Source organism: Pelobates fuscus, chromosome 5 (genome assembly GCF_036172605.1).
Source record: "Pelobates fuscus isolate aPelFus1 chromosome 5, aPelFus1.pri, whole genome shotgun sequence".
Taxonomy (NCBI): Eukaryota; Metazoa; Chordata; class Amphibia; order Anura; family Pelobatidae; genus Pelobates; species Pelobates fuscus.
In genome coordinates this window covers 167,633,172-167,654,948 of record NC_086321.1, presented here as the reverse complement: position 1 = coordinate 167,654,948, position 21,777 = coordinate 167,633,172, and the positions used below count along the sequence as shown (strand labels likewise).

At 39.1% G+C, this 21,777-nt stretch overlaps 1 protein-coding gene across 3 annotated transcripts in view; it reads left to right on the top strand.

Annotated features, from left to right (window-relative positions):
* The window catches only part of MYO18B (myosin XVIIIB), a 560,248-nt gene that overhangs the window by 152,047 nt on the left and 386,424 nt on the right, over positions 1–21,777 (top strand). The window lies entirely within an intron of this gene.

Here is a 21,777-nt window from a genome sequence, read left to right as displayed (position 1 = left end):
AATCAGCCCCAGAGCATCACAGAACCACCACCATGCTTAACTGTAGACAGATTGTTCTTTTCAGCGTATGCCTCATTCTTCTTCCTCCAGACATATCGCTGATCCATTGAGCTGAAAAGTTCCAGTTTTGTTTCATCGCTCCACAGAACAGAATTCCAAAACATCTCTGCTTTATTTATATGCTTTTAAGCATATTGGAATTGACTTTTCTTGTGCTTTGGGTCAGTAGTGGTGTACATTTTGGAGATCTGGCATTGAAACCTTCTGCGTTTAGTATTTGCCTTACTGTGCTCACTGAAACTTCAGTGCATGTTGCCACCAAGTCTTGCTGCAGGTCTTTTTCACAACCTGGCATTTCAGAAATCTGGATGCAGCCATTGACAGCTATCTTTTTCTGCCCCGTCCAGGTAGTATAACCACTATTACTACAACATTGAACTTGCAAACTATGCTTCCAATAGTGTCTCTAGGAACATTCAGTGCCTTTGCTATTCCTTGTTTGTGATGGGTGATGATCTCTTTTGTTAACTTTGTAGACGATTCTTTTGACTTAGCCATATTTCTAACATGCAGTCAATGTGACACTCAACAAACCCCTAGCCAGTTCAGGTATTTCAAGTGTGCCAGCGGAAGCAGACTTGGTGCAACTAATAAAGCCCTTGATTAGTTGCATCAGGTGAGCTTGAGATAACACCTGTTTTGCATATTTGTGCTGTTATGAGGGATTCTATTCATGGAGTTTAATAATTTTGAGACTGGATAAGTCATTATAAATTGCATTTTCAGTTGGATTTGGGGAAAGCACTTGAAACAGTTGTTGTGTCAAGCTATTTAAATTGCTTTTGTTTGATTTGTTCATTGCAAACATCTGAAAGTCTGCAAAATTTAACAATAAATCAAGTTTTTAAAGGGTTTGAATAATTTTGATTACAACTGTATTATTGTTTTTCTTTACAAAATTAACAGGATCAGTACACCTGTATGTCTACATAGGTGTAATAAAGAACTCTGTACGGATTCAATTGATGTTCATTATCTATGTGTATGGAGTTAAAGAGAAAGAGTAAAATGACTGACATGCTTTGTTTATGTTTATCCATTAATTACCGTATATACTCGAGTATAAGCCGACCCGAATATAAGCCGAGGCCCCTAATTTTACCCCAAAAAACTGGGAAAACTTATTGACTCGAGTATAAGACTAGGGTGGGAAATGCAGCAGCTACTGGTAAATTTCTAAATAAAATTAGATCCTAAAAAAATTCTATTAATTGAATATTTATTTACAGTGTGTGTATATAATGAATGCAGTGTGTGCGTATGAATGCAGTGTGCGGATGAGTGCAGTGCGTGTATGAGTGCAGTGCGTGTATGAGTGCAGTGCGTAAATGCAGTGCGTGAGTGCAGTGTGTGTGTGCAGTGCGTGTATGAGTGCAGTGTGTGAGTGCAGTGCGTGTATGAGTGCAGTGCGTGTATGAGTGCAGTGCGTGTATGAATGCAGTGTGTGTGTATGAGTGCAGTGTGTGTGTGTATGAGTGCAGTGTGTGTGCGTATATATTAATTGAATATTTATTTTCAGTGTGTGTATATAATGAATGCAGTGTGTGTGTGTATGAGTGCAGTGCGTGTATGAGTGCAGTGCGTGTATGAGTGCAGTGCGTGTATGAGTGCAGTGCGTGTATGAGTGCAGTGCGCGTATGAGTGCAGTGTGCGTATGAGTGCAGTGTGCGTATGTATGAGTGCAGTGTGAGTGTGTGTATGAGTGCAGTGTGAGTGCAGTGTGTGTGTATGAGTGCAGTGTGTGTGCGTATATTTTAATTGAATATTTATTTCCAGTGTGTGTATATAATGAATGCAGTGTGTGTGTATGAGTGCAGTGTGTGTGTATGAGTGCAGTGTGTGTGTATGAGTGCAGTGTGTGTGTGTGTGTGCAGTGTGTGTGAGTGCAGTGTGTGTGTGAGTGCAGTGTGTGTGTGTGTGAGTGCGTGTGTGTGAGTGCAGTGTGTGTGTGAGTGCAGTGTGTGTGTGTGTGAGTGCAGTGTGTGTGTGAGTGCAGTGTGTGTGTGAGTGCAGTGTGTGTATATGAATGAAGTGTGAGTGTGTGATGCAGTGTGTGATGCAGTGTGTGTTTGTGTATGTGTTGGTGGGGGTGGGCATTTGATATACTATTAATTATTATTTTTTATATTATTTTTTTTTATTATTAGTTATTATTTAATTATTATTATTTTTATTTTTTTAATTATCTTTTTTTTTTCGTCCCCCCTCCCTGCTTGCTAGCTGGCCAGGGAGGGGGGCTCCTTCCCTGGTGGTCCAGTGTCATTGGTAGTTCAGTGGGGGGAGAGGGGTGCTGGCAGAGCTGTACTTACCTTTCCTGCAGCTCCTGTCAGCTCTCTCGTCCTCCGCGTGGTCTGTGCAGCTCCCTCTGTCAGCTCCCAGTGTAAGTCTCGCGAGAGCCGCGGCTCTCGCGAGATTTACACTGGGAGCTGACCGAGGTGCTGAACGGACGGCGCGGAGGAGGAGAGAGCTGACAGGAGCTGCAGGAAAGGTAAGTACAGCTCTGCCAGCACCCCTCTCCCCCCAGTCTGTATTATGGCAATGCAAATTGCCATAATACAGACTCTGACTCGAGTATAAGCCGAGTTGGGGTTTTTCAGCACAAAAAATGTGCTGAAAAACTCGGCTTATACTCGAGTATATACGGTATATCGACAAACACTATATGCCTCAATTTAATAAGCTTTCCAAATGATTCAATACTGTTATAAAAAACGTTCCTTATGATATATCTAGACATTCCAATAGACTTTAATAGTGCCTTGTGCAGAGAAACCATTTGGAAAGTCTTTCTAACAGTATTGAATCATTTGGAAGACTTATCATACTGAGGCCATTATTTGCTTTTGCATGGTGGAGTCCTATAGAAAGACTAAGAGGGCTAATTCAGATTGTAATTTGTCCCAAATGTGTCTACTGTGTATTATATTGAAAGCATAACTAAAGTTACAGATGTTGTTACATACATTTTCACATTTAAATTGAGGTAACAATTTATGAAATGCTTTTATAATAATACATAAACATTTTGTCTAAGTAAACTCAGACTATTATTGACTACTAGAAGCAGATTGTTTATGTTTGTTTGTGTGTGTGTGTGTGTGTGGATTTTGACAATAAGAGTGCTGGCATGGTGTTCCAAAAGGAGCCCAAAGAGACTTTAATTATCTAATCTCTTTTGTGTGCAGATGGCATTCAGCTACACGCCAGTGACTCTCCATCCTCTTAACAAGCCTTTCCGTGAACCTTCCTTCTGTCACTGCCCCCTCTGCCTATAAAGCATCCTAACCTTTCAATACTTGATGTGAAAATGACAGTTTCTTTTCATCTTCATCAGAAGCTAGCAAACTAGAAGTATATTTAAATATGGTTCCTGTGTGTCACACAAAATGATAAGCATGGACACATAAATATTCACTAGTCCTAAAGAACTGGTTCTCATGCTTAACAGAATACATTAAATGTCTCTTGAATTCCCGTGACACTTAGCAAAATGGCAAATGTTCAGCTGTCTTCTTGTAGGTTGTATTGCCGTGTGTGTCTGTCATGCTTGTAAACTCGCTAACAGCATAGCCCTCTGGTGGCTGTAGCTTGTAAAATAGTTATACAGGGGCTAAAATGAGCTACACATTTGTAATCATAGAAATGATGGGATTAGGCAAAGGTTTACCCTTTTTATTTGCTCATCATTGGCACAATGCTTTTAATTTAGACTTTGTTTCAAATACTGTATAATACAGCATACATTTTTTAAAACAGTGCCAGTGTTGTTCACTAAAATGGGAATGCAAAGTGAATATTAAAGTGAATTTTAAATTTAAGGCAAAAGTAGCCGAACTGGAAGCATAGCTGACTGAGAGAATGTTTCTGGATCAGCTGTTATAACCTTGAATATGAAATTCACTTTCCATTCACTTTGAATCCTCACTTGTGTGAATAACCCAGTCAATGTACCCAGTTAAAATCAGTTTCATAATGCTACTCAGGGTGCCCAGTGATAGTAGAGCAGAGCTTTACAATATTATAAAGGAGTACATTTAACAATAAATTAGACAATTGAAAATTGTTACAGGAACAATAGGTTGATGAGGACGATGCTCAACAGAGCTTATAATGTAGAAGAGATAACACAAACAAAATTCTAAAGCAAACACACTATGCTTAAAGATCTGATTAAAATGAAACCATTTTTTTTTTTATGGAGGCACTGTGGGTCTCAGCCTTGGCAGGTGGCTAGGACTGTATAAACAGATACAAAAGTGATTTAACTTTTAAATGGCATTGAGACAGCAAGGTATGATCTATACACCCAAACTGCTTTATTAACCTAGAGTTGGTTTAGTGTTTAGAGTATCCGTATATTTCAACAAATGGAGGTCATTTAGTTACTCCAATGGCCACTGGAGGGAATGCCCGCCTGCCAATGTCAAGGCAGACCCCCCTAGATGGGTCCTACACTGACCTTTCACCTTGCTTCCTTGAGCTTCTGGCAAAAATATCTCTATTGAGACAGAAAGGGGTATTTTTATATACACCCCTATATACTTGTTAACCCTTAATAGGGAACACATGGGATTTAAGTTATGCCTCAACAATAACTAGCATCAGTATATTAGTAGGTAGGGAAACAAAATAACATTCTAAGCTAAATTAAACTCAGAATGCCCAGTGATAGCAGTGCTTGCTACAAATATAAAGAATGAAATATAAAGGTACACTTCTCTTATGACAACTTGTACCCCCCCTAGACTTGTACATGGTGAGAAAGTGCGTTTTAGCCGAACCATTTTTATTTTATTTTATTTTTTTAAATTAAAACATTTTCGGTACAGGCAAATTTTAGGCCATATGTCTGTTATTATTATTATTATTATTATTATTATTATTATTGGTATTTATATAGCGCCAACTAATTCCGCAGCGCTTTACAATATTATGAAAGGAGGGGGGAAATTTACAATTAATGAGACAATTACACAGTGACACAGGAACAATATGTAGATGAGAACTCTGCTCAAATGAGCTTACAGTCTACAAGAGGTGGGTTACAAATACACAACAGGGCAGCAATGGTGACAGCCACCAGACAAAATGGAAAAGTAGCAGATCTCGAGGTGAGAGTGGAGTATGGCTCTTTAGGAGAGCAAGAGACAGATTTGGAAAAGTATGGATAAGTTACTCTGGGAGTCCATAAGCATTTCTGAACAGATGTATTTTGAGGGACTTCTTAAACAATTGAAGACTAGGGGAGAGTCTGATGGGGGTAGGCAGGCTGTTTCAAAGGAAGGGAGCTGCGCGCGAGAAGTCCCGCAAGTGCGAGTTAGCAGTGAGGGTGCGAGCAGCAGTAGAGGATGTGGTCACCGGCAGAGCGGAGAGACCGAGAAGGGGCATATTTATGAATCAGGGAGGGAATGTAACAGGAGTTAGAGTTTCTTAAAGCTTTATAGGTAATGGTTAGTATTTTGAATTGACACCTATAGGATACAGGAAGCCAGTGTAAGGATCGACAGAGGGACGAGGTATGGGAGGAGCGACGAGTGAGAAAGATCAGCCTGGCGGTAGCATTCATTCGTTAAAGCAGGGCAGTTTGTCTTTTGAGGAGACCAACTAGGAGAGAATTACAGTAATCCATGCTGAGAGATTACCAGAGCATGAACAAGCTCCTTGGCAGCATCTTGCGTGAGAAAGGGTCAGATGCGGGCGATGTTTTTAAGGTGGAATCAATTGGTTTTAGCAACATACTGGATATGTGGCGCAAAGGTGAGGCCAGGATCAAAGATAACACCAAGACAACAAGTTTGGAAGGATGAACTGATTTAAGTACCATCAACTTGCAGGAAAAGTGAAGGAGGAGGTTCAGCATGATGAGGGGGAAAAATAAGAAGCTCAGTTTTAGAGAGATTGAGTTTCAGAAAAGGGGAGGACATCCAATCAGAGATTGAAGAAAGGCAAGCAGTGACATGTTGTAGGACAGTAGGGGAGAGCTCAGGGGAGAAGAGATATATCTTGGTATCGTCGGCATACAGATGGTAGCGGAATCCAAAGGATTTAATAAGTTTGCCAAGAGAGGCAGTTTAAAAAGAGAACAGAAGGGGACCAAGAACAGACCCTTGGGGTACTTCAACTGAGAGAGGGCAGAGGAGGAGGTGTCATTGCTAAATGAGACACTGAACAAATGTTGGGAGAGATAGGAGGAGAACCACGAGAGGACAGTGTCAGAGACTGAGGAATTGAAGAGTTTGGAGAAGGAGGACATGATCAACAGTGTCAAAGGCAGCAGAGAGGTCAAGAAGAATTAGTATGGAGTAGTGTCCTATGGATTTAGCTGTGATTAGGTCATTTGTAACTTTAATAAGAGCAGTATCTGTAGAGTGGAGGGGGCAAAAGTCAGAGTGAATAGGATTGAGTAGGGAGTTGGAATTTAGGAAGTGAGTCATACGAGTAAAGACAAGTCTTTCTAGAAGCTTTGAGGAAAATGGAAGCAGGGATATGGGACGATAGTTGGAAGTGGAAGACAGCTTTTTTTAGAATAGGTACGACAGTAGCATGCTTAAGGGGAGCAGGGACAACACCTGATGAAATAGAGCAGTTTAGGATGTGTGTTAAGGATGGAACAAGACAAGGGGAGAGAAATCTGATAAGGTGGGAAGGTACTGGATCAAGGGGACAGGTGGTTGGACGAGAGGAGAAGCAAAACCACCTCCTGTTCTGTAGCTGGGGTGAAGGCCTATAGGGTAGGGAAGGTACGGTCCATGTATGGTTGTGAAATGCAGGAGCAAAGGGGGGAGAATTATTTCTTTAACTGATCAATCTTGTCGGTAAAGTTGCATGCAAGGCTATCTGCTGAAAGGTTAGTTTTAGGGGTGGCTTGAGGTGGGCGAAGGAGAGAGTGGAAGGTATTAAAGAGATGGCTGGGATTGCAGGAGCATGAACTAACAAGACATTCTGGCTGGACCTACCCATGATGTTTTGAACCACCCAAGTAGACAGAAAAGTAACAAACATTGTTGAGATTGTTTGAGATTAAGTGATCTGGGTGCCTTTTGTGTCCCTTTAAATCGAGGCCCTATTTAGAAGTGATGTGTTGACCTGAACAAAAGTGCTAAGTAACTTTGACATTTATATTTGATTCTGCATTGAGTTATTTATTAATATATTTATATATTTGAATATGAAAACATGTTTGGGACCTAGAAGTTCTCTTTACCTGGTGAAAAAGTCAACTACTTTACATTTGACATTTTATTTTTGACATATTTTTAATTCAGATTTTTCTTCCTAGCAAGGAGAATAGGCTTGTTGCTATTTTACAATGTTTTACAAATGACCTAAGCTGCTTAAAATGTATAATGCACATTTATGTTATGCAGAGCTGCAATTTTGTTCTTGACATTTGAAAAACCTACTATAACAAGTCTGTTGGCTTACTGGCTAAGCTAATTGCTGATTCTCCACAGACATAATTGTTGGTAGCACATTTTATTCCAGCATTTGTACAGACATTAGCAATATTTCAATTATTTGATATGCAGACTAATAATAAATGTGCTTTATAATTGAAATATTGAAATAGGTAAACTTGATCCTCTCACAAAACAATAAAAATGCAATTATTTTTCTACAGTAGATTACAATATCATTTATATCCATGTTTGGATGATTATTATTATTGGCATTTTATAGTGCCAACATAGTCTACAGTGCTTTACAATAACAATGTAAAAGAATCAGAATACAAGGAGGATCCTCAGCAAGATACAAGCCAGGAATCCTACTAAAAGGCACATAGAGAAAGGATAGATAGGTGTATTACTGGACCTTGTAGTGGCTGGGTTTAGTTTAACACTTAGGTTAGAAATCAGAAATATTGGAGCTAAATCTATCCTAACTCAGAAGAACACAAATAAAACAAGAAAATCAATAGACAAAACTTGAAGTCAAGGACAGATTAGGGTCTGGTACACTGAATGCAGGACAATATAAATGCATAGTCAGTAAGTGGGTCTGGTACAAATAAACTGGACAAGGACAACTCAAGGTCAATACAGAAGTCAGGTCAGAAACAAAAATCTGGAACAGTAACAAAGGCAGAGCATAGTGATTGGGAAGGGAAGTCGTTTATGAATTAGTTAAGAAATGTTATTTGGGGTAGAGTTCTTAAGAGCTTTATGGGTACATTGATTTGGGAACAGATTGTGTAAGTGAGTCAAAGATAGTAAAGGGAGTGAGATTGGATGGATGGGATGATGGGTTTACCATCAATTTGCAGGAAAAGGGAAAGTGAAATATTTGTTTAGTAGAGAGGGAAGAAAAGAAGGGAAGAATGGAAAATTAAAAACTTGAAAGACTAAGGAATATGGTTTAGGAAAATGATTGGGAATTGATGCATTTAAAGGAGCACATGGAGGTGATCACACGTTTAGGTAAAGTGATTTTTGGGGATGGCAGAGAGATGAAAAATGAAAGACTGGCAGAGAGAGGAAGGATGAGACAGAGGTAAAGTACTGTTAAACACACAAGAAGCAAGCAAGATAGATCTTGCCTGGGGCAGCAAAAATCCGTATACTGGCACTATATGAATATATAGCTATTGCGGTTCTTTTTCTCTGATAAAACCATTGCTTCAATGAAGTAATTTATCAGAAGTCAGGAAGACAGGAGGCAACCAAGAAAAGACATTTAATGATCTATTTGAGTCAGTACATGTGTGATATTTTCTATTGATTTCTCTGCAGTCTTTAATACTGTAGAATGACTTACAGGCTCTAAACTTTCTGGAGACAAGGGGATGGTTAAAAAAACATGTCTATAAAGGCCTCTTGTCTGAATCACACATTACCCCTGCCATGCAGAATTATCAGAGACAAGCTCTTCTCCTGTGACTGACAAGGTAAACAATGTCAGGTGGTAGGCTTTGTATTGGCATAGCAACCTTGTTACATTCAGCCTTTGCTTATTATTTTTGCAAAAGCAAATTGGAAATAAGTTGATTAAGAAGCAATAAAGAAACAGAGCATTTAAGTAATAATTGCTATTACTGTTCTCCTACCCATGCTGCTATTACCGTACGTTTACCAAACGACAATGTTTGACGTTCACACTGTTTAATAATTTATGCGTTAAAGCACAAACTGAAGTGAGTTCATGAAAAACAAGCCAGGTTTCTGTGGTTCCTCACTATGGAAACAGTAGAAAGAGTACTGTGTATTAGCCACCGATGGCAATATATCAAGATTTTAAATCCAGTTGTATGGTTATCATATAGTATGATTCAAAAAACAGAGGATTTCTGTCATGTTTGTATGGCTGGGTATGATAGGAGTAGATGTGCTAATGTGTGGTTCAGGATAGTTGAGGATAGAGTTGAGGAACAGTCAATAAAAGGACAGAGGGACACAGCTTTGTATTGCTTACACTATAGTATTTCTTTAGTATTTCTTTAAATACAAAAAATTACACTTTAATTGTGACTTCTGTAGTTAAATCATTTGGAACGGTTTTTTTTTCAACAATTAAAATTATTTGTAAAGCTTATTAAATCAAGCCATAGTTTCAAGTTAAAATTTGTAATATAAAGTGTCCATAACTATATGAAGCAAATTGAAAACTAGAGAAATGTTCACAGTATTTAGGTTTAGGAGGTCTCGTGAGGCAGATTTTTCTGATTAATCTGCAGACTAACGGATGCCTACCCACTTGATTGTTATCCACAAAAAATGTTATTCATGGAAATAGCTGATCTGTAAACACTGAGGGTTCTATAAGCCTTCTCATGATTAAAGAAAATTGACAAAAAAGACCATTGGTACTTCAATATGTAACATTTCTTGGGTTGATTATCAAAATCATTCATCAGCTTTTGAATAGCTGAAATCAAGGAGTCAGCCAAAACAAGGTGATTAAGACTATCACTGTTTTTTTTTTTTTTGTATTTTCACCTGAAGTGTTACCTTGGAGATGAAAGACAACAGAAAAAAAGTTAAATGTTTTGTTCTTGACTACTCATGAACAAAGACATCTACTTCCGTGGCTTCTGGATCTGTGTGCTAACTGAAATAGTGTGTCAATTTGGACTGGCATGAAGAGTTTCCTATCTAATGCCTCCCAGTTGATTGTTTTATTGGATTGTTGATATGTTGTCCATCCTCAGCATAATACAACTGAGTATATCCTTTGATAAACTTTTAAGCAAAAAATACCTAATAGGCTATTAATGACAAACAATTTATGTCTAGATGCCATTCTTCCTGTGACTATTTGCACCCTCTTGTAATATCTATGCATAGAGCACATAGGGTTGGCCAGTCCATTAAGCGAAGCTAAGCATTCATGGGGCACCTCAGGACCAAGGACTAATCACAGGTTGTTACTGAGATCAATAAATCTTTCTGACTGGCCCTTTCCCTCATTGCTTCCCTCATCGATGCAAGGTAGCTAGGTTCCTATCCTTGGAGAATATAGCCCACTTTTAGTGATCTGGACTTGCCATGGGTATAAATTATAATCTCCACCTGCCAGACCACCAGGTAGGAGATACCTAAATAGGAGATGCCTATCCTGAAAGATTGTGTCTTCAATTAATCCCTGGAGTGCCCACTAATGCTGTGGTGCCTAGTATATTTCTTGAATCCAAGCAGATAGCTGTCCTGTGAGCCTCATCAAAGTTCTTAGTGAAATTAATTGTTTCTTCAGTATTGACCTGATTTCCTTTCAAATCAATTTCGATTTATTTAAAGGAAGACAGATTGTTTGATTTGATGAATCTGTCATGAAACCCAAAAATTCTATGCTCTCTGAAAGAATTAAAATTGATTTCTTTGAATTTATGCAAAAGCCAAGGCTCTGAAGAAGATCTATTGCTCAAGATATTTGTAGATTCATAGCCTGAATGTCCTGAGATGTTATAAGGATGTCAGACTCTGCTGCATAATAAGAAAACCACTGGATTCAACAGTTTTCTAAAGCATAATAGAGCACCATAGAGAGTCCAAACTGAATTAATGTAAATTGATTACTTTTTTCAATTTCAGAGCTGAAGGAATGTTTGATGGTTCATATACGAATTAGTACTGTAAAAGATATATCCTTTAGGTTTGTCTAGACTAAGAAAACATTGTGTTTCAGGAGATTTTTCATGTATACTTTCCATTTCGAAGTGATTATAACAAATATGGTATCTGAAATTTCAAATGTATCACCATTTTCAGATCTATTAACAAATCTGTTAATAGATTGATTTACCTAAAGTATGTTTGTTGAGAAACAAAACAGTAAAGGAGAGTTTCCAGTCACTGTCTGGGTTTAAAAGTCTATTAGATACCATGTAAAAGTACTTAGTACCCATGGAGCTGTACTTGTATCCAAACAAGGAATACATGGGTGATTAATATAGAAGAAAGCAGATTAAGGTAGGGTCTTTACTGGAAGTCTTAACTTGGTCTGTTCCTGTCGACTCCGTTATGCCTTAGAGAGAACTTTGATGAAAATCTTCTCCTTCGTGATGACACTGGATTTTTAGAAAACTGTACATTCAGAAAAGCAGAAAGAGGTGGAGGCTGCAGGACCTTGATCCTAAACAGACATTTGCAACGGTCAAGTTTGAGCGGAATGTCTATCCTCCTCTCAGATTACATTGCCACATTGGCTTTCTCAAGAATACAGTAGGCTCTCTGTACAACCCCAAAATATATGTTCATCCATATGTTTGCCTGGTTTTAAAGATTTGTTTTCAGATATGGATCAAATATCTTTGAATATGAACTGAGGATGTGAAAACATTTATCATGCAACTTTTTAGTGAAGTGGTGCATTCCAGAGTTTTGAAATATTTGACAATTTTAAGGTCCAACTCCCGGGTAAAAAAAGGCTTTTTAGTAAGTAGATGTCACAGCCTCAGACCATTTGATAACTGTCCAAGCCCAGATGTGTTATAGCTGCTGTAAATTAGGAAGAGCTCTTAATGTTTTGCTTTATGTTCAGTGCAACAGCCAACCCTTAATGGAAGTGCTACAAAAACAAAGTACATTAGAAAAGTGCATTAGACTGTTGTTCTTCGTTGACTTATAAATCTCTTCATATGTCAATTCATCCATCTCTGTCATGGTAATGGCTTCTTATACATCCCCAAATATCATATTTAGTGCTGATCTTATGCATGGAGATGACCTGAACCTCTTCAGACTCAATATCTAAGCTTTGACTGTAGTTGATGTGAATTTATTTTGCAACTCATTCGTTTTGTGCTGGATTTGGGAGTATTGTTTTCGGTTGACTTTTTAGTGGAAAAATAAATTGTTCTAAAAAATGAATTCACTGATTGGTCCAGTATAAGTACAAGTAGTGATTTATTTGCTAAGGCGATCAAAACATGTAATTTATTATATTTAACATATTTAGCTACACTCCTTTGAAGTGCTACAATACAGATCGAAGTTACAAGTAAAAGTGTATTAATATGACACTACTTATTTTCTTCTTCCTTTTAATAGCACTTTTAACTATTTGAGTACCACAGATATGAGCTCCCACTTGCTATCCTAATAGATTTATTTTCTGCAGTGCAGTGCAATCCTTTTTGACTATTAATAATTTACACATTAACCTCTCACCTAATTTTTTTTCGCATTTCTTTTGATAGACTCGAAGTTTAGCACTAAAGTTCTTAATTACATTGCAATTTCCCTTAATTATCTCCTTTTCTGATCAACAAGGGACAACATGTGAAATCATAGAATGTATAACAAGTTTGTGATTTCTCAAGGCTTCCGATTAACTACGGCCATTTTTAACACATGTTCATTCAGTGAGTTCCAATTTTTTGTGCATTTGTTACAACCATAGGAATTTGTAATGGGGAGGTTCACTATCTATTGATCTGTTAGTATATTGATTCACATTTTGCTACTGTGTGTTACTTCGGTGACTTGAAACAGGGTAGGCAACCTTTGGCATTCCAGATGTTGTGTACTACATCTCATCTGATGCTTTAAGAACGTTATGGGAGATGTGTTCCACAAATTATTTAGTGCCAAAGGTTGCCAACCCCTCAGTTACTTCAATCACCATGGTCACTTCTGCTACTAGAAGTGGTCATGTGCAAGCAATCTGTATATGCTGCTTGAAATGCTCCCTATACTAAAACAATCTGTCATTTTGTGCATTGTTGTACTTACACCCCTAGCACACATGACTTAGTCAGCCTGGAACTCTGTTCTGGACTTGATAATGTAAGTCTTGTGCAGAACTTCTGACAGTCAGCACTCACTGCACACTGGAGACACTGGAGATCACCTGCAAGTAGAAACCAGTTTGGACTGTGTGTCCACAGCTCACCTACATTGAGACCAAATAATAGTTTAGTTGTCACCTCAATCCTACTTCTTTATGCTTGGCCTTTCACCTCCTCTTGACCAACCCCACCACCGTCTGTACAGCCCTCTCTCCTTCCCCTCCTCAGTAAGTGGGAGCAGAACGGGCTTTACTTAGTTCATCTCGCTGCTGGTGAACAAACATAACAGTGTAGCATCCAGTGTTCCAACTATGCTTATGTGACCACACACGGGAAGATAACACTACAAGAAGATGCCACATGATGACAGAGAAGGAGGAGAAATGATCGTGGATAACTTGGCCTAGCTCTAGTTTCAAGTCGTTTTTTAGACAAAAAAAATGCCTTTTTCATAGGTTTTTCTTAAAATAAATAAATAAAAAAGGGTGGGTAAAAAGTGCCCAATACGTCATATAGAGCTTAAAAGAAAAGAAAAAAAAAACAACATAGAAAAAATATTTGTAAAAAGTAACATTTAAAGGAAATCTCCATACATCTCCATACACCAATACAACTTATGCTCATTGCAAAGGTTTTTCAGTGCTGTCTCCTTTTACAAAGGCTGCTTGATACTCTGATGCTTATGCTTATGCAGTGACTTAAAAAAATGTCTGCAATTATAATCCCTTCCATAGAAAAAAAAATGGGTATTCGGGGCAAACCCAGAAAATGCATTTCTTAGACGTGGTGATGTTGTAGAGACCAAAATACAGATTAAGAAACAGAACATACAAAAATATAGTTTAAAATGTTACAAGGCTACTTAAAAATCGCCTATCTCAGCAAACAAATATGGGGATTCAGTTCCACCATATGGCCAAATCGTGTTAACCCCAGCACTACTTCACAGTATCCCAATATCTGTGCAACTATCAGTCCTCCTGTGCTTTATGTCAGAAGAGGAAGATACACTTTCTCCTTTGCCCACTGAAATTGTGTGTGCATGCTATGCAAAGCCCCCTGACAGGTACTGGCCACTCATTGTAAAGTAACCTAAGCTGCAGTTGCGTGAATGTACAATTGTGCAGTCACAGGTCGGGTCTTCTTACAAAACCATGATAGAAGTATACTGTAAAACTTGGGTGTCCAAACAGTCGATTTTCCAGTCAATCACAGCCAGCCACCTGGTAGATCATGAATTAAGTGGTTATAGACATGCTATATTCAGAACATCATGGCGCTATCCTGTGACTAGGACATGCTGTATGTATCATGGCTGTGGTCTCCCGATCAATCCTTACAGCATGCTGTACTGGAGAGGCAGTTCTAAACATACGAAAATGGAACTTGCACACAAAACAGGTGCAAGTATGAAAGTAATTGCAACAACTTTTATACCCCAATATATTTACTCGTCTCAAAATATTTTTTCTGTTTAGCAACCTGGCACAAAAGACCATCTTTAGCATGTTCTTCATAGTATAATGACAAGTCTATATTTATTTATTTATTTTTGTATTTATTATTCTTGATATGTGCCCTAGAGTACCTTTGTGAAAGCTTAAGCTGTAAAAAAAAAAAAATAAATAATCTCATGTCCTCCTGTAAGATAATTGATTGGAATTGTCTGTTTAATTGCCTCACCAAATGTGCATTTAAATGCAGCAGATTGACTAGAGGAGGGGAATACTTGACAGTTGTGATTGAAAAAAATATTAGCATAACGTGTATTTGAAACTAGGGATGCATAGCTAGCATATAATTGTATCATAACACAGCAGTTTTGTATATATATTGCTTATCAGACAAATGTAAAAATGTAAATTACACAATTATAATATATTTTGCTTATTCGTCCAACCTTTTTAAAACATATAGGAAATTTAAAGCTTTAGACAGTATTCACTGTCCTGTATCTTGCAACATTTCACACAGGGTCCATTGTTGCTGACATTTTAACAGAATTTCCCTGGATACTTTATGGGTAGATTTATCAAAATGTTGCCAAAACGGTTATATCTAGTTTCTGACAAATATTTGACACAATTTTTTTACTTGGTCATTTTTTTCATGTGTTTCTTCTTTTGTGCCCTATCCATCATATTTGTATATATATCATTTTTCTGTGACACAATGGATTTTTTGAACACTGTTGTGTTTTTGTATGGAGTAGGTGTGTAGTAGTGTGTTGTGTGTAGTCGAGTGTTGTGTTGGATTTTGAATGGTGGTTTAGTGTTGACGTTTGAATGCATATATGCATGGGAATATTTGTGTGTAGTGTTGGCATTTGAAAAAATGGGTGTATTTGTGTGTAGTGTTGGCATTTGAATACATGGGTGTATTTGTGTGCAGTGTCTGTGTGTTTGAATGTTTTTATATGGAAAGAGCATATGCAATTCTAAGGCTATATTTTTTTATAGTGTAGATGTATTAATGCAGGGGTGTATTCACATAGGAACATAAAAATCCAAATAGACACACACAGATACATTCAAAATATGCGCACACAGATACACACAGAGTATACGTCAGCCCTTAGTAGCCTCGCTGTACTTTTTGTGAGTAGTCATGCATTGAAACAGGATTTTTATTTGAATAAAATAACTTTTACTTGTAAATAAAACTTGTAGCATTTTTGTCAATCTTTCTTTTATTGAGGCAAACGTTATTAGGGATACAGAATAAAAAAGAGGGAATGTACGGTAGATATACAGATCGGGTACATGCTAACACAATAGCAGCCTTTTATATTAAGTAAGCGATCCAACATCTGAACAACACAATTAACATAATAGTATTTATAGTGAGCCATAGATACGTATTAAGCAGGTTCCATCTGAAACGGTTGTACATAAGCTACGTCTGTTCTCTCTAGTTAAGTACAGATAGCAAGGGCCATCAAATTAAACTGTTAGTTGGTTATACAGGTATGTTTAGTGGTGCCCGCTTCTTGTTATGGGTTAAGAATAATCGCCTCATCGAAGTAGTTGGGCGAATACTGTTACTAGAGACAAACATGTAGGCTGATTATTACATGCTAGGGCTGGCATGTGGGTGCTAACAGAATTTAAAAGTAGGATTAAGATGAAGAGTACACAAGCCCGTCTGTGTAATGCACAGTGATTATGGACACTGTAGGGACAGTATATAGTCGTAGGCATAGAGCAAAACAAGCATATAACAAGATTATATATAGGTTTGAGCCTCAGGCGTCAATTAATGAGACTATTAACAAGCTATACCTAGCCTTAAATTGAAGTCCCTGTCTCGGAGTCTATATAGTCGTGTGATTAATATGATTAATATGAGTGGGACTCGGTTGTCGATTGAAACCCAGGTAATGTGCTCATATAAGGCCATGTGCTGCCTGCCAAGTCTAGTGTGTGTGCGGTCTAAGTCTGATTTACGGTGCTTAAACTGGACTGGTGGGACTGGGCACACATTACCACTCATTAATCCGTGCTCCCCTGCTGATGTGTGGATCATTGGGTGAGACGCTTGTTAGGTAGAGTGTGGAGCAAAGATACATGTGTGTGTGGGTGAGGCTAATGTATATTTGTCAGCACTCTGTGAATCCTTGTTGCATGGTTGGATCCGTGAGTCCCACTCTAACTGCGTATGCGCGTGTAAGTTTCATCTGCTAGTGTCTATAACTATATATGACTACATACGAAGGCAGGTTGCGTTATATAAAGAGTCCTTGTTCGTTACAGTGGAGCAGTCAATATACCATCTCCTTTTGTTCTGGTCCCTGAAATCTCTTAATCAGCCGATTCCTCTTCTGGGTATCAGAGGGGCGCCCGATTGTGGGCGACTGCTGGGCATCCCAGGAAGCTGCAGTCGTGGGTGTTGCGGTGTGGGGGAGGATTCCGAGCGGTGGGGGGCTTCTCCATAGCTACAGGTCTCGTACGGGGTCGACACCCTGTGGCCACAGACTCGGGTCCTCCTCGAGGCCGGGTCTTTCTCTTGTGGGCGCTGCGGAGGGTCCTGGTGGTCTTCCACCGCCAGCAGCGGGTAACCCTCCTGCGAGGTGGCTTGTGTCTCGGAGGTAGTCTCCTGGTGACCTCTGGCCTGGAAGGGCGCTCAGCCCGCTGGTGTGAGGCTGCCTTGCCCAGGATCTGCCTTTCCCGCCACCTGTTCTTCGCCGGGTCCACCACCTTGTAGAATGTGGGAATTTGTTGGGCTTTCATCTGCTCCAGCTGTTCCCAGAAATGGCAGAATAGATTGTCCAGGCACTTGTGCAGGGACTGGGTGTGTTTAGGCTCGGCAGCATGGTCTGCAGGCACCATTTTACTAGGCCCTGTGCTGCCTCTATGCGTGCCGCCGTCAGCCTCTGATAGCTCACATGCCATGCTTAAGCGGACCGGGATAACCCACACCGATCCAAGGGGGGAGAGGGGGAACTGGTGCTCTGTGTAGGTTCCAACCAGGGTCGTGGCGGTGGGAGAGTGGCCGTCTCTCCCATGGCGCCCGTGCCTCGTGTCCTCAGGAGGTTAGTGGGTCGCGCGGTCTGGGACCCCGACATGCTTGGTGTCTGCAGGTTTGTCTCGAATTTCCCTGGCAGTTGGTAGCCCCCATGGACCTTAAATCTGCCTTGGTTCAGGTAGGTATGATCAAGTTTGTCTTTTTGCTCGGGAGCCCCTGCAACCTGCGACCGCTCCATTCAGTAGTCAGGCCCCGCCCCCAAAAAAACTTGCAGCATTTAATTACTGACACACATAAACACTGAGTCATATAGACCAACACTGACCTAATCACTGAACCATACACACAAATCATACACACAAACACTCACTAGTGCACACACTTACACACAGACAGTCTCTGCCACACACACACTGTCATAAAGTGTACACATCATTATAGTAATTTCTTTTCACATTGGGGTGGCATTTTCGTAAAATTACATTAGAAAATGCCAGAAGGTTCTTTAGCCATAAGCAGAATTCGCCAAAATGAATCAACTTCTACCAAGGTAGAGAACACCCAGGAGGACCCATCTCTTCAACCAAATTCTTGGCTATGACTCAGTCATGGAGATAGAGTTAAAAATATAATGCAGAACTCTGTACCCTAAAGGTAACACAGGCTGTGCACCTGGAGAAATGGAAGCTATCACTTGCAATTTGAACAAAAAAATGAAAAAAAAGACATTATGAGATGGGCTCACACATCATTAAGCATCAGGCTCTAACAAGCCCATATTATCCTATATCAATTAGTTTCCCAACTCTCACTACAAAAACAATTTCTTTTGATACTGCTGGCTGCGGCCCTACAAGACCACAATCAACAACAACAATGGCTACACATATTCTGGTTACTGCTCAGCATGAAGAGACATACTTTCATGATCCTCTCAGCGCGAGACCTTTCTAAGATTCCATGTATCCTGCAATTACCTTCATCTGGATGCAACAATTGCTGGATTTCATTATGGGGAGGTGCAAGCACAAGGCCTGCAACCTCATTCTCCTCCTGACGGTAACTCAGTGCTGGATTATTTGAGTCTCCTGCTCCTCCTCCTGAAGGCCTAAGTTGAACATTTACTTTCTCTATGTCCCAACAAAGCGGCCATGCAGGCAAACAGCTCTGGTTACCAGATATGGGGGACAGGCCCCATGACCCTTATTTGCTGAGATACAAGCCCAAAACATGTGCTGTCCTGGCCACACAAAAGGACAGTTAGCAACTATGAAATGCTCATATTAAAGCAGAAATTATTTTTTTTCTCGCATAGAGTACATGTGATAAAAATAGATAAATGAAAATTGTCAAATACCTTGCTTCCTGTAATGTTTGAAAACCACGGGTGAGCTTAAATTTTCAGCAAATTTACAGGCATTATATCAGTGACAAGTGGCTTCTTGCAGAGAAATGCGTTCCTCTACAGGTTGGTAATCATAGCTAGAGTATAAATGTTGGTGTGTGAGGCTTCACGGACTAGATTTTATTCTGAAAAATTTCTGCTTGGTTCACTGCATATTTAGAGTTATTTTAATTATGTGCACCTTGGCACATGTAACTTAGACAGTCCAGAACTCTGTTCCAGGTTGCCTAATGTCAAATCTGTGGATATTTTACATCTGTCTGCAGTGCACACAGTGCGCTGGTGACAGAATTAAAACTCTCTTCCAGTAGGGCATTGTTAGCGTAAAGAGGCTAATTGTAGAAAAGGATTAAAGGAACACTATAGTCACCTAAATGACTTTAGCTAAATAAAGCGGTTTTAGTGTATAGATCATTCCCCTGCAATTTCACTGCTCAATTCTCTGTCATTTAGGAGTTAAATCCCTTTGTTTCTGTTTATGCAGCCCTAGCCACACCTCCCCTGGCTATGATTGACAGAGCCTGCATGAAAAAAAAAACTGGTTTCACTTTCAAACAGATGTAATTTACCTTAAATAATTGTATCTCAATCTCTAAATTGAACTTTAATCACATACAGGAGGCTCTTGCAGGGTCTAGCAAGCTATTAACATAGCAGGGGATAAGAAAATCTTAATTAAACAGAACTTGCAATAAAGAAAGCCTAAATAGGGCTCTCTTTACAGGAAGTGTTTATGGAAGGCTGTGCAAGTCACATGCAGGGAGGTGTGACTAGGGTTTATAAAGAAAGGGATTTAACTCCTAAATCGCAGAGGATTGAGCAGTGAGGCTGCAGGGACATGTTCTATACACCAAAACTGCTTCATTAAGCTAAAGTTGTTCAGGTGACTATACTGTCCCTTTAAAGTAATCCTTTATCCTTTCAAAAATCTTTAACAGTGAATGGAGGGATGGTACCAGGGGACTCCAAGCACTATAACCACTTCAATGAGGTGAAATGGTTGCACTACATAAAGTGTTTCTTGAACATCTACATTTAAGATATTAAAAACTCGTGTGGTTTTTCTATATTGATGCTTGCTAGCGTGAAGTAAATCCTTAACATTAAAGGAATTAGGAATTACTGCAAACATTTCTGAAGTGCTTTTTTTGTTTGTTTATTTGTTTTTTATTTGCCTATAACATTAGCAATAACTACTTACAAAGGCTGCAAAAAATATCCACTTGAACAAACCATGCCAATTTATACACCGTAGAAATAAAATAATATATGCAACAATAAACATGCTTAACATATGCTTTTCTGTTTATTTTTTTTATGATTTAAATAACTTACCACTTCGTTATTATATTGTGTTTTGCAGCACTATATGAAAGTGGTCTTTTATCTTGGATTATTAATATATGGATATTTGTTTTGCTGTTTCTACCAAGAAAGTGAACCATAAAATTAAGTACAGAAGAAAAATACTGTTTCCTTTTTAAAATGCCATATGAAAACTTTGCTAAGCAGGCTGCTGAGGCACATATTTCCAAAATGCTATAAAACAAGCTATAGAGATAAAATTGGTCCAAAATGTTGCAAGAGTGAAGTTCTTTGATATGTGCTATGGTGTTAAACTGAATTACATCCAGCAGTAAGAAAAACAAATATAGGGGAATGTAGTCATTTCATCTATGCATAATCGAGAGCCACAGGGATTGTGTGTTTTCATAGAGAAGCAATACTCCAAGGCTTGCACTCTTCACAGTATGTGATATATTGAGTACTTTAGGATTTTCAATTAAAAGTTCACATTTTTGGGACACTGTGGCGGAAATAGTATCTTTCTTGCCAGAGTCCAAGGATGACTTACCATTATTCAGTTGCTGATTTAGACATTGTCTGAGATCCTTAAAATATTTGCCATATATGAGATAGTGAAACACTTTCAAGGTTATTAACAAAAGTAAGAATCATCAGAAATTCAATGTGAATTCCTAGTAAATGTCAAATTTAAGACTAATATAGCTGAACTAGAAGCATATCTAAATTGGAGATATTTCCAACTCAGCTTAAAGGGACACTATAGTCACCAGGGCAACTACAGCTTATTGTATTTGCTCTGGTGAGAAGAATCATTCCCTTCAGGCTTCTTGCTGTAAACACTGTCTTTTCAGAGAAAATGCAGTGTTTACATTACAGCCTAGGGATAACTTCACTGGCCACTCCTCAGATGGCTGCAGGAGGTGCTTCCTAGGGCAGTCCTGTCTAGTGTGCAGCACTCCCATTCAGTGTCTCCACCCTCTGCATGCAGACACTGGACTTTCCTCATAGAGATGCATTTAATTCAGTTTGGCCAGGGCTGAGTTTCACTTGTGCTGGCTCTGCCCCTGATCTGCCTCCTTGACTACCTCAGCCAATCATATGGGGGCACATTGTGATTGGCTCAGACCACCACTTCTGATTAGGTCAGTAGACAGAGGCAGTTCAGGGGCAGAGCCAGCAGCTACAGACTTGAACACAAGTAAGATGTTACCATATTTAGGGAGGCAAGGGGGAGCCAGGGACACATGTTTGTGTTCCTAACCCTATAGTGTTCCTTTAATTTGGAAATTCACTTCGAATGTCTGACAATTCTCCC